Source organism: Micropterus salmoides, unplaced genomic scaffold (genome assembly GCF_014851395.1).
Source record: "Micropterus salmoides isolate LMB-PRFRI ecotype aquatic unplaced genomic scaffold, ASM1485139v1 Ms_hic_scaffold_4, whole genome shotgun sequence".
Taxonomy (NCBI): domain Eukaryota; kingdom Metazoa; phylum Chordata; class Actinopteri; order Centrarchiformes; family Centrarchidae; genus Micropterus; species Micropterus salmoides.
Window position 1 is genome coordinate 28,317,706 of NW_024043372.1, and position 14,059 is coordinate 28,331,764.

General features: G+C 41.0%; 1 long non-coding RNA gene across 3 annotated transcripts in view; it reads left to right on the top strand.

The window, feature by feature from the left end:
- The window catches only part of LOC119886567, a 36,987-nt gene that overhangs the window by 13,139 nt on the left and 9,789 nt on the right, over nucleotides 1-14,059 (top strand). For all 3 annotated transcript variants that reach the window (XR_005441514.1, XR_005441512.1, XR_005441513.1), the window contains exon 2: nucleotides 13,583-13,712. This is a non-coding gene — a long non-coding RNA (uncharacterized LOC119886567). The remainder of the gene's footprint in view (nucleotides 1-13,582; nucleotides 13,713-14,059) is intronic.

Below are 14,059 nucleotides of genomic sequence, written 5' to 3' on the forward strand. Positions count from 1 at the left end.
TATATTAATCCAATCAATTTTCCTCAACTCACACCTTGTGGAAAACTGTAATGGAGCAGATGGGTGCAGAGTAATCTCTAAAAAAAAAAAAAATCAAATGCTCCAAGACAAAATCCGGGTAAGTTTTATGTACCGACATAATTTGGTATTCGTGCATTCATAGTACCTGCAGTTTCATGGTGCAGTGCTCATTTGCTGTTCAGTACTGATAATGTGGAAGTTTGGTGAAAATAAAAGTATAAGTCCATTACATTAAAACTTCAATTGTATTTAAAATATACCAATTTATACTAATATATACATTTACAATACATACAATTGAGTTACTGATAATACTTTTTTTATATTTAACTTTGTAAATAAGAATGGGTAAAAGGGTGAGAGGAGTAAAAATGTTATCTTAATACACATTTCATTTACGATATGTTTTCATTGTGTTTTTTCTTTTCCCTGATGGTTGATTAAGCAAAATCCAATCAAAACAAAGAGAGAGAATTGTGCAAGCTTTTCAATCAAGTTTCCATTTGTTATGTATTGCCCTTCTCTCAAACTAAAGTCACTCTCAAGATCACTGCCGGTGTATCCAATTCTTTTATTCCATAAAGTATCAACCCCCAAGACATGGTCACACAATCTTGATACTTCTGCAATGTGTGAGTGTATGTGAGTGTGTATTCATGCATGTGTACTTGCGTGTGTTACAGTGTCATCCCACCCTGGAAAATGACTTATTAAAATGAAATTATGCAGTGCCCTGACCCATGGCAAACGGCATGAGCCACAATTTGTCTAGCAGTTGAGCTGTGAATAAAATCTGATTGGCAATAATTTGGCTTTGCTGTTGATATAGCATCCCACCCTCCACATCTTCTATCTCCCAACCTCTCACATCCCCTCGCCTTATCATGGATGTGTTGATCTAAGGGTGAAATATTACTGATATAGAGATCTGGGGTCAGCGAGCAGAGCACTATGCTGATGGTAAGTGGGTGGTTGTGAGGTTAGGGAAGGGTTTTATGAAGCAGGAAGAGCAACTGGTAATGTAAAATGCCAAAACTGACTGCTGATCTCTGGTAAAAGGGTGACTGGCCGTGTGTGTGTGTGTGTGTGTGTGTGTGGGGGGGGGGTTTGCTCAAAGTGTGTGTGGGAGTGTGACACAGCACAGACTGACCACAGTGCACTTGGCTATTGAAGAATTTGTCTTTCCCCTTGTTTTATGTCATATAAATGTACATGTGAGTGCATTCGTAATTGTGTGCATATACTATGGGTGTAAATATCATTGTTAATGCATAGACTATGACTTACACATGTAAACACAAAACCCGTCTGTGATACATAAATGTGTACATCTTAATGCAGTGCCCATTCCAAGGTGCATATGTTTTTGTTTTTTTTAAATAAATACATAACTACTTTGATAGCGGCTGGTGCTGAAATAGATCTCAGTAAGTGATTGTGCCTACAAAATAAAAGTACGATAAAGTTTTTTGCTTTTTATCGAGCATTGAGAGCTTTTACTTTGAAAAGGTCCGAAAGACATTCAAAAAAGTCTGTGGCTTGTTCAACACATCTCTGAAATAGCCGTCAAGAAACCTCAGATTTGATTCCCCTGAATGAGAGTAAGACACCCACCACGTTTGAAGTCAGATTATGAGGATTCCTGACTAGGGCTGAACGATTTTGGAAAATAATCTAATTGCGTTTTTTTTAAACCAATATTGCATATGCGATTTAATATGCGGTTATCTTTTAAGCTCTTTATCTTCTATATTATTCAAAACAGACGAGCAATAAATCATTGTATGGTATGACCAACGCAATGTTAGATTAAACATACACTGTTCTTTCCTGTAGGCCAGGCCTGTATGTTATGATGAAATTAGGTGATCCATGAATTGCATGAATTATTATTCTGAGCAATGGTGGAAAAGTATCACATTATAATAATTTCAGAGAAAGATAATTTGAGAGTCGAGTCATGGCATTAAATAATATCATATAATATCATCAGGTCGGCCTACCTACAGATGACAAGAAAAACTAAGTTCACCACAGTGTATTATATAGTAAGAGCTCAATACAAAACCCACAGTTCAACCACCAATTAATGCGTCCTTATCTTGGTTCAAATCTCCATCTTTCAACAAAAACCTCCTTTTCTGTATCCCAGCAGGCAAACAAAAAAATACTCAAATTGAGGTTGAATACAAAAGTTGGCCAACGAAAATAAAACCAAGTGACGCCTCTCGTGTCTACAACTTACCAAATCAACTAAATCTAAACAATTCAGCAAAATCAGGCAGGCAAAACGTTCTTATTCTGAAATGCTCCATGTGGGAAATTGAGCCCTGCAGGGAACTGGGGGGGGGGGACGGTTCACAGAGCGCTGTGATCGGTTGTAGAAGCACACAAAATGACAAACAACAAGTCAACAACTTGGGGCGGGCTAAACGCTCTGCTGCTGAAACGCTTCTGAAACGCTTCCAATGTGATTTGACGCCGAGCTGAGGACGGGTTAAAACTGTGACGCAACTAAACGCGGCGCACACGTGTGTGTATCCGGGGTTAGTCTGGGGTAACTCAGGACAGACTGGGCCTCTTTTGGAGATGGTGAGTTTAGTTTGAAACGCCGTTACAGATATTTCCTGACCTGACTGGTGGCTGTCTGTGTGTGTGTGACACATTGAGCGTGCTGATCGCCACAATAGGCTAATGATATGTGTCTTTCTGTTGTGCATTTTCCCTGTCCGCCAAAGTGGCGGATGGCCTGATGATTTCACCTGCTACACCACCAACAACAATTTACCCGCATTTGGCGGGTGCTAATTATATTCCCTGTTTGACACTTAAGTTTCTGCGGTGTCAGGTTCTACCAAGCGTGAGGCCGTTGTACAAGTCAAGGTACAGCGTAACGTGCAAAGTTGATGCTTCCTCTGCAGACTGCTTTACTCTTGTGTGTCATGTGATCAACGAATCGTTTAGCCCTATTCCTGACATGATCAAAATACAAACACACAAACATGAACACACACAGATTCCTTCCTTCATTAGAGAGATACAAGTTGTGTTTTCTCTGAAAACAAATGTGAAAAAATATGACTCACATTTGCAGCATTTTGCATTCATTCAAATTCTGGTTTTCAAGTACAAGTCACTGATTTCTATTTGTGGATCATCTTTTGTGTTTACATATTCTAATATATATTTGTGAGTCATAGTCTGTGAAATTACAGTGATTGTGACATTTACCTCACATTATACTTAACGTCTATATGTTGTTATGAGCACCGGCTCATACAGGTCATTTGCTATAGTCTATTTTAACATAAAATGGAAAACAATTACAAGCATCACTTTTAATAAATTACCTTTTCTCCCTATAAAAATTCACAAATACACACTGAGAGGGAAAAAAACTAGGCCTATGTGATAGAGGGAATGATAGAGGTGGGTAATGGAGGAAGGGTGTTAAAGACCCTGGTGCAGTGGTGGCCTTGGACAGGTTGATGTAGTTCCAGCAATGAGCAGCTCATAAAAAGTGCTATCCGTGGGCCTGAGGAAGATATTCTATATCTCTGCCGCTAACGGCACAGCCTAAAATCACCTGCTCTATCAAAGTCAGGCCCCCCTCTATTACATAAAATGCACTGGGAAAACAACAGAGGAAACAATAGGACTGTGTGTGTGCATGTACTGTACTATTTGTGGGGAGACATTATCTTTATTTAGCAGGGAATTGGGAGGCTCAGTGCAAGGCAGGTGGTTATGGAAGTGGGCTATAGGACTTTAAGGTTGTGATCAAAAATTTGATTCTCACTTGATTGATCTGTCTCTGCACATTTTTGACAGTCACATGCATGTATTTTCTCATATCTAGTGTGTTTGACATCGTTTGCAAACCCTACATATGTTTTTCTTCTGACCTAATTAAAATCCAATATGTAAAAATTTAAGGAGCAACCCTTCACTCTGCCACAAACTGGGCTTGCATGAATGACTAAGGTGACAAATGGCTGAAGTGACCATAAAGCATTGGTTTCACACCAAATAAAGACACAAGTGTTTTATACCAAATCTACGCCCTTGCCAAAGTCATTGACAGACAATAGGAAACAGTACAGTTACTGTGTTAACTTATGTTAAGGTTCAATTACACTGCAGAGGGACTCTATATAACTGTTGGAAAACTCCAGTGCAGCAGTACAGAGAAGTAATGTCAACACCAATCACAACCCATTCACACTCTGTCGTCACATATTGACGCGGGGGAGCCTTGTAGCATCATTTATGAATTCTAAAAGCAGGTATAGGATTTAAATAATAGAAAAGTCTGAGTAAGGAGGTGGATGGGTGGCCAGAAACTGGACTTTCACCCAGGAGACACAAAACAAAAAGTCAACATTGATTGACATTGCATTGATAAGTTATTAAACTTATGAAAGTAAAGTCTTGTAACTAAGTTGTTATTTTAACCCAAACCATGATGTTTTCTTAAAGCTAACAAAGTAGTGTTGGTGCCTAAACCTAACCAAATTGCGATGTTTCACAATGTTAACCACTAGTTTTGTTTTGAAAGTCTTAACCGGACGTTGCATATGTATTCATGCTAACTTGACCACGGAGCCCTATACATCCAGGGGTACCCAGAGCATTAAAAAGCGACGCCGAGGGGTCCTTGACCAAACATCCATATGTGACAATTTGGGAGTGAGAATGTGTTGCTAATCACAGGTATGTTGCAGATGATAATCCATTCTATTTAACCATTTTTTGCAGATGGGGTTAAAAGCAATCTTGATTAAGTTTTATAGCTAGATTTGGGATCTAAAACCTCATCATCCCATTTCCGCACACCAGATACCTAAGCATACATTTTCCATTCATTTACCCTTGACTCACACTGTAAAAACTGTTACTTAGATCTAACTTATATAAACTTAAAAATAAGGCAACATTTTCCAACCACCTTTTGTTAGTTTAGCGAACTTCTTGATTTTTTAAGCTGAGAAAACTCAGTAATAAACATTTTAGTGTATGCTAAAATATTAAGTAGAGTCTACAAAAAATGCCAAAAAATTAAGTTCAGCCATTGTCAAAATGGACAGCATTTTAACCACATCAAACTTAATTAAAATAAGTTACATTTGAAAGAAATGTTGAATCAGTTCATGTACTTATTTTCTTTAAATGTTGACCAATTAATTTTTCTGTTGTAAAAGTGCAATTTACTTCAAATTATTAGTTAGCATTAGCATAAATTTAACAAAGAAAAGAGGTATCGGTTTCCAACATTTATTAAACAGCCAATAAATGCAGTTATGCAAAATTAATGACACAATCTTCTGACCACAGCTTATGGTGTCGTGGAACACCTTCACAGCACCACCACCATGTTAATATCACAGTATTATGATAAATACTAACCTTGTGCTAAAACATTAAATCTTTCACTGTGTGTGCATGTTACTGTTTCTCCTCTTTTCCGTCGCATGTAGCAGGAAAACTAGTTAAGGTGCCAGTGGGTGGCTTTCAAAATAAAAGCACCACTAGTCAGAACAGGAAGTAAGACACTAGGGTTTAAACCAGGTAAAATACATAATAAAGCCTACTGAAATGACTGTTTAACAATAATATTTCTTCTGTAGAGCTACACATATACTGGGTTATTTACACTCCCACCAAAATTATGAGTTTTACATAAAATGACATGAACTACGAATAATTTTTCTATTAGGACAGAAAGTGTTCTTTAACAGTCATGGGCTTAAGAAGCCTCTAACAACAGAACTAACTTCTGCACTGGACGCTCCACCACGGAAAGTTTTCCAAGGCGCTCACCTTTCTTGTTTAGTCTCTTATCTCCAAATGAGATTTTCACTCTCCTTACGAGTCCATCCTTACCTCTGACAGTCTCTAAGACCCTCGCAAGTCTCCATTCACCTCTGGGCAGAAATTTGTCTGTCCATCACAATATCACCTACTAGTAGATTCCTCATCAGCTAGTGCCAACGCTGCCTTGCGGTGATGTTGTGAAGATACTCCCGTTTCCAGCGACTCCAAAACTGCTCCGCCAGATACTGCACGTGGGGCCATCTTTTCACTCCATACAAGTCCTCTCTAGGGAATGTGCCAGGTGGAGGCAGTGCTGCGCTGGATTTCATGTTGATCAGATGATTGGGGCTGAGTGGTTGACTATGGCCATGGCCTCATAGAGTAGAGTCTTTAGTGAAGCGTCATTGAGTCTGCCATCAGAAAGTGATAGAGTGGAGTTCAGAACACTCCTGACTGTCTTTATCTGTCGCTCCCACACGCCACCTGTATGACTGGAGTGGGGCGCGTTCATGACAAAGTCACACTGCCTTTCAGACAGAAACATACTCAGCCTCTGTGAATTAAGCTCCTTTAGCGCTGCCTTGAATTCATTCCTAGCACCAACAAAGTTAGTGCCTTGATCACACTGGATTTGACGGACTGCACCTCGAAGAGCAATGAAGCATCGCAGGCCGTTGATGAAGGCCTCGGTGGACAAATCCTCTAGTATCTCAGTATGGATGACCCGTGAGCAAAAGCAGGTGAAGAGCAGTCCATATTGTTTATGCTTTTTCCGTCCTTCCGTAGTGACAAAAGGACCAAAGCAATCCATACCACAATATGTGAATGGTGGGGAGGACTACATGTTCCACAGGAAGATCAGCCATCCTTTGTCTCTCTGGGAGTCTCCTGAGTCTACGACACACCACATACTGGCGGATGTATGAAGCAACTGCTCTGCTCATTCCAGGAATCCAAAAGCCACTGGATCTGATGCTTTGTCTTTTCGTGATTGTGAGCTATTATCAACTTTGTCACGTGGTGCTCTTTGGGGATGACAATCGGATGCTTGAATGGGTCAGCAAGGGACGGGTGGCGGAGTCTTCCTCCCACCTTGAGGATGCTGTGTCAAGAAAAATATCAAGGTGGTTCAGTTTGTTGTGACATGGTAGTTGACTTCCTTTGTTTAACAACTGAATTTCTTTCTTGTATGCTTGACTTTGCAGATTTTGGATTATGACACGCTCAGCCCTTTCCTGTTCACTTACTGTAGTAAGAGCACTTGAAATCATTTTCTTAGCCCGTCGCAAAAGGCGCGCCACAGCCTTGATGGCTCGGGACCATGATGAAAACTTAGACAGGCGGTCGGCAAGACTCGTTGATTCTGTGGTCTTTGTTTGCAGCGTTTGTACCTTTTTGATTTCTGGATTTCCTATGAATAGGTCCGATACTACATCCTTTGGTGTAGATATTTTCTTTTCCCAGAGGAACATGGGACCAGTGAACCAGTTTGATGTAAGCAGTTAATTTACAGTTCTCCCTGCTGGGTTTTCATCTGTAGGGACATAAAACCATTGCTAGGGAGTTGTGCTATAGTGGATCTTCTGGACCCGGTTGGCAACAAAGGTGTGAAAGCGCCGTGCATCGTTATTTATGTAGCCTAAAACTACCTTGGAGTCTGTCCAGAAGTACTCTTTCCCATTAAAAGACCCAAGCTCCTCTCTGAGCATGTTGCTGACACCGACTGAGACCACTGCTGCAGTTAATTCAAGCCTCGGTATTGTGATCAACTTTGTGGGAGAAACGCGGGCATTTCCTATGGCTAGGGAACAGTGAACGTCTCCTCTTTGGTTCCTGACTCTCAGATAAGAGCATTGCCCGTATCCGCTGGTGCTCGCATCCGAAAAGTGGTGAAGCTCTTCTACAAACTCTCCAAAATTGGCAGGTATGTAACATCGAGCTATGTTTGTCTTCTCTAGGTTGGTGAAGTCGTGTCGCCAGCTCTCCCACCGTGGCTTCTGTATCTCTGGCAGGGGTTATCCCTGCCAACACCTTGGTGGCACATTTCCTGTAAGATCTTCTTCCCAGTGAGAACATATGGTGCAAGGAAGCTAGGGGGATTATATATGGAGGCCACATTGGACAATATGCCTCTACGTGTCGCTGGTTGGTCTTTCAAAGTGTTGTTAAATCTGAAGCTATCTGTCTCAATGCTCCAGTGAATCCCCAATGCTCACTCTAGTGGTATGTTGGTGAAGGTCAAATCCTTTGTCTTGGCATCAATTGCACACTCTGAGGGTAGGCACTGTAGGACAGCATGGTTGTTTGACACAAATTTGTGAAGACGGAGACGACCTTTGGCGCATATCTTGCCTCGTGTGCCACCTGAATAGCCTCTTCCACAGTTTTTGTACTTGTGACTCAATCATCAACGTAAAAGTCTCTTGCCATGAACTGAGATCCTATGGATGCGAGTGACTGTTTTCCTTGGCTAAGTATTTCAGCCCATAGTTCGCACAGCCAGGGGATGACACTGCACCGAAGAGATGTACCTTCACTTGAAACTCTTGAGGTGGTGTGTCTGTGTCTCCCTTTTTCCACCACAGGAAGCGCAGGTAGTTGCGGTCATCCTTCTGGACATGGAACTGGTGAAACATTTTCTCTGTCGCACATGAGAGCTACGGGATGCTGTCTGAACCGTATGAGGATGCCCGTTAGGTTGTTTGATTATGTCTGGGCCTGGAAGAAGGTGTTCATTTAGGCTTGTGCCGCCGTACTTTGCTGAACAGTCGAACACGACGCGCAGTTTACCAGGCTTTTTAGGGTGGTATATGCCATGATGGGGAATATACCACCGTTCACCATTAGTTCCGTTTTCGTCTACCTCTTCAACATCACCTCTTTCAATGACCATGTATTCATGTATGCTGTGTAGTCCTTCTTATATTTCTCATCTCTGTGAAATTTCCGGCCTAAGTGACAGCCTGATTTCAGCGAGTTTCTTGTTATCAGGTATGGTTGCTTAAAGTGCAAGGGCATTTCATAATGTCCCTCCCTTTGAGTTTGTCCAAGAAAACAAGATCCTCTTGTGAGACAGTCTTGTCGTCTGTTTTAGTGTCCTTAAAGTCTGACTCCAGGGCACTTAACACATCCAACGGCGTTACAGGAGGGAGTTCCTTTACTGCGACTCTATGACACAGGCTGGATGATTCACTGGAATGCAGTCCTTTGTGTATGAAGGAGGTAGGTCAATGTGAAAGCATGAATTGCAGCCTCTCACACAAAGTCCGGAAACCCTTTCACTCTTCATGATCTCTCCAAGTTTTAGTTTCACAGGATAGGCATCTGCTTGTAATTCCTTGCTTACCTCATTTTCGATGAATGTGCTGTCACTTTGAGTGTCTAATAATGCATAGACAAGCTGCTCCTGGGATGGATTTGTAGCAGAGGACACCCACACAGGGACGATCATGGAAGTGCTGCAGGACTGACACCCTCTAGCGATGTTGAGTGGCATGGCTACTGTGGTTTCATCTGCTGCGTTTAAAGCTGTGTTCACAACGGATAAAGGCCTTTCTCTAAACTCATGTTTTCTGTAGTTTTAATCATGGAGACAGGTCGGGTGCCTTCCCTTGCACACATCACAAGTGTGGCGGTGACGACATTCCTTGGCGCCGGAGGTGACTGTGTTGCATGCTGTCTCTGCTTCTACTAACACAAACTTTGTGAAATCCTCAAAAGTGGGAAACTCTTTATTTTCCATGAGGGCTGTCGTAACTCTGCAATTCCAACGGGATGCTAACCAATCAGGAACTTTCTGTGTTAGCTTTTGGTTTTCCTCACAGTCACTTAATATTTCTAGACCCTTCACATAAGGCATGGCTTGCAGGCAGGCATTTAGGAAGTCTGAGAATGCTCTTAACCCTTCTTCATCTTTGGAATGTATTTTTGGCCTGTAGCTTTGTAGGGTAGCTGATATGCTCCTCGGAGGAGATCTGGTGGTCTCCTGAAAAAGCAACACACACAAAAGAGGTGAAGATAACCATATGAAAATATTTTTGTACAAATTGATACTTTGACAAAACTAGGCTATGTTTTGATTTTTGGACAGCCAGTCTTTGATTCATTAAAATTGATTTGACTCTCTCACAGCAGTCAAGCAGGAAATATAGCAGGAGATACAGACCCAGCAGTTAACATTAAAACCTGTAATGATACGTCATAAGCTAGGAAATATGCATTTATCTACATTTATTTCCATTCACTAGGGTCCAACCATTGTGAGTCTCCCGCTAAATGGACGTTCTTTCATGTGGAGTTCTTCTCTATGCCACAGGATGCTCCTGTTACCGGGCTGTCTGTGTTAAGAGTGTGGAGGAGAAGCAGGACCCGCCATCCTGCTTTGGTCAAAGCTAGTAGTAATATTAATTCATTTCATGTAATTTTCTCCAAAGCTTGCTTCATGGTTATTTTAAGCGAGTTGTTTGAGACAAAATATCTTAACATTCATTAAAACTACATTAATAATGTTACCTGTCAACAACCAAAATGTCTCTAATGCCGTTTTTCCATTACCAGTACCAGCTCAACTTGCCTCTACCCGACTGTACTCGACTCGGTTTGGCCGTGCTCCTTAGTGATGATTGATCCTAAAGTATCGATATTTCTGATACCAACTTTTCCTGCTCCAGTAATTTGGAGTGAGTGTGTGTTTTACCATAAGTATCTCACTGCCACCAGGATGGTCTAATTATAGGCTACTCGGTTGATAGGAACTACTTTTCCTTCCGCCTGTCAAAGTCATGCTTGCACTACAGCTCTGTGACGGAGCTTCTTTGAAGTGAGCTGCTGCAGCCCTTTACATTTCCCGCGATTGAATACTGACTGGCTGACTGTAAAAACACGTCACGTCTGGCTGTATTTTAGCTGTGTAGGTAATAATGACGCTGTGTGTGATGTGTGTGTGTATAAAGACAGTGAAATACTTTGGCAACACTGCAAACTTCGCTAAACATCTGACATTAAGTCTGTCACAATAGGATGATGTTATGAAGCGGCAGTTCTGAGCAAGATATTTTCATTATAATTAAAGAATATGACAGTAGTTTGATGTCTTGTCATTATGCAGCTATTATTTTGAATTGGTAAGGCTACAGCCTACTCCTTATTTCTCTCATAAATACAGAAACGGGAGGGGGGAGGTCACATTAAACTAGAAATAAAATATGTAAAAAGTGGTATTGGTATCAGCAATACTAGCCTGGGTATTACTTGGTATTGGATCGGATAGGAATTAAGTGGTATCGCACATCACTAGTGCTCCGTTTTCCATTGCAGATAGTACCCAGAGATGGCACCCTTCAATGTAGCTGGTCGTCATAGCGACTCCACACACAACTGCCGCCACGTAATGTTCAATGCAACACACACACCAGCGACCTACACACAGCTTTCTCTTGATTTAAGTTAAAAAGTGTCAACATTACTCAGAATATAAAGACAGGTAAGCCGTATGAAAACCTTACAGCTGTGTTTTTTCCTCTGCCGTTGTTGCTGCAGGGGTCTCTGTGACAGTGGGACCAGAGGGGTCTGTAACTGGGCGGTTTGGCGCAGGCTTGCCCCGTTGCCACTTGCGGAGCCCCTCAAATCCGAAAACTTTCAAGCACATTTTTGTTCCGCCATCACTTTTCGTAAAACTGTCAATATTCAAAATCTGCACAGTTGATTTCTCACCTAACAACTTCTCAGAAGTGGATTTAGTGATGAAAGGACATATGAAAACTGTAAAATATAAAACTTTCTGTTGCTGGCTTCTGTCTGGCACGCGCAATGATGATGCAGTGAATAGTGACGATTCCCTCTGACCATTCAGTAGTCTGCTGTGTTTTCACATCACATTTTGTATCGCCTCAGCTCGCTTGGAACCTCAACGGAGGTGATAAGAAAAAAAGTACCTGGAAACAGGTACAGGTACAACTTTTCCCAGTGGAAAACCAAACAAAGGCGAGGAGAGTCAAGCTGGTACTATGCAGTGGTAAAGGGGGTTATTATATCAGTTAAATGTAAAACTGAGTGGTTTTCTAGCATGAGAAAACGTAATATAGCCATGCAAATTCGAGTAAAATTAAACTTTTACAAGTAAAAATGGTTACTTACATATGTTTAGTGATGTATTGTCCGCAGCTCAGCTGAAAACGCTGGTCAGGTCAGCACAGCAGTTTGGTCAAGTCCGTTACAGCCGTGTGTGAGACATGCCCAGACGAGTTGTGCTGTTGCTATGGTTACTAACTGAAAAGTTGGCGTGTCCTGACGATTTACTTATGATATAGGTCCTTAAACTGAGTTTTGTGAAAAAATATTTTTTAGGAAGTACAACAAAATCAATTTTATGGTAGAAAATGGCAAGTTACAGGAACATTCACACTTTTTACTTTTCTGTAACTTAAATTTTCTTTTCCTTTCTATTTATTTGTTGAAAGAAATTTACATTTGAAAATAAAGTCGTATGGACAGGGCCATTGAAGCTGTGAATCAGCCTCCATGTAGCCAGCACATAATCTAACAGATATGACAACAAAAGTACAACTAAATGTATAGCGAATGGAAGTAGCTAAAGAGTGAACTATATGGTTTCCTTATCATCATGGTTGAGTTTCAAATGTGCTGTACCGATCACTGCCAATCAAGGCTCAACAACTGTCCGACCTGCAGCCTCTCCGCTTTGTGTATGCAGTGCGCCTCCACACACGTGCGTTTTGGATTTACAAGCACAGCGCTAGTTCAGCTAATAGCTTATTGTTACAAACAAGCTAAAGTGAAAGTCTTTAGTGACTGTTCAGCTTAGTTGCCACCTACATTAAAATATGGCATATTATACACTGAGCTGATGGTTGAGACAGACCAGCCTTCCTCTCTACCAGCACCAGGGAGGAGGAGGACAGGAGGGACTGAGCTGTTCATTCTTTCTAAACTTCACTCAGTATGTTGTCAGGAATATGATTTATTTTACTGACATTTTAGATTTGTTTCCAGTGAGCTATTAGTGACTTTGCTGTTGTAAATCATGTTGCTGCTCTAGAAACAATTTAGTTAATAAGAAATGTTAAATTATTATTTTTTTAAATATGCAATTATTTAGTAATAAATAGGACTGATAAGAGCATCGATAAAGAACTGAACCAATAAGGATTACCAATACAAGTGTGTCAATAAAATCCTAATGATCCCAACTCGTGAGAAAATGTTCTGGTTTTAAAATCCGGCCCAATTGAATAGCCCTTCTCTACAGTGATCATAGTAATATCTTGCGACGAAATTAAACTGAATGCAGCATTGTAGACAATAGAAAAAGTCTCATACACTAGAGCTGATACTGTTCATTAAGCCCTACAAAGAAGTGTTGTATCAAAGAATGTACTGTAACTTGAGCTAAAGTTAACAGGAATGTTTTTTTTGTATAATTAATAAAATTATAACTAAGTTACTGAAAAGATCCTGTTACTGAAACAAATAACTGTAAGTTACTGAAACATACTAAAACATTACATTATATACTAAACAAGACATTTTGAAAACTTGAACATTCCCTTTGTCTCTTTTATCCCGGATTGAATGTGTCCCTCTGACAAAACAACTGGCCCCAGCCTGGCCCCCTGAATAAAATTGGTCTAGAACCACCACTGCATTGAAGGACTTTTTACAGTGCAGTTTTCACATCTCTCACACTCAAACCTCTTTTCTCCTTTCCCTTCTGTCTTTCTGCATACAGAAACTGGGGGCTCCATACATCTACCCACAAAGAGACAGCTCCTCCACTTAGAGTCTCAACTCCCACCGATTCCCACCCATCTTCCCACCAGCTGACACTCGTCTCCTCTTCTCTCCTACATCCTCTAGTGGTGAGGTTTCAGATTGCAACCACTACCTTTCCAAGCGCGTACTCGTGCACATGCTCAAAATAATGAGCGAGTAGATTCCAACACAGAAACCAACACACTGGAGACGGCATCACACAAAATGCTGGAATTTTAGGCTACGTTCAGACTGCAGGCCTTAATGCTCACTTCTGATTTTTTTCCCCAGATCCAATTTTTTTTGTTTGACAGTTCACATTAGTGCTTAAATGTCGCCCATATCAGACTCCGGTGTGAACAGTCCGCGGCCTGAAAGCATGCACATAACTCATAAAAGAGCTCGCGGTCCAGTGGATTTCAGGTGTAAGACAGGGAATTTGTGAGCAGATGAT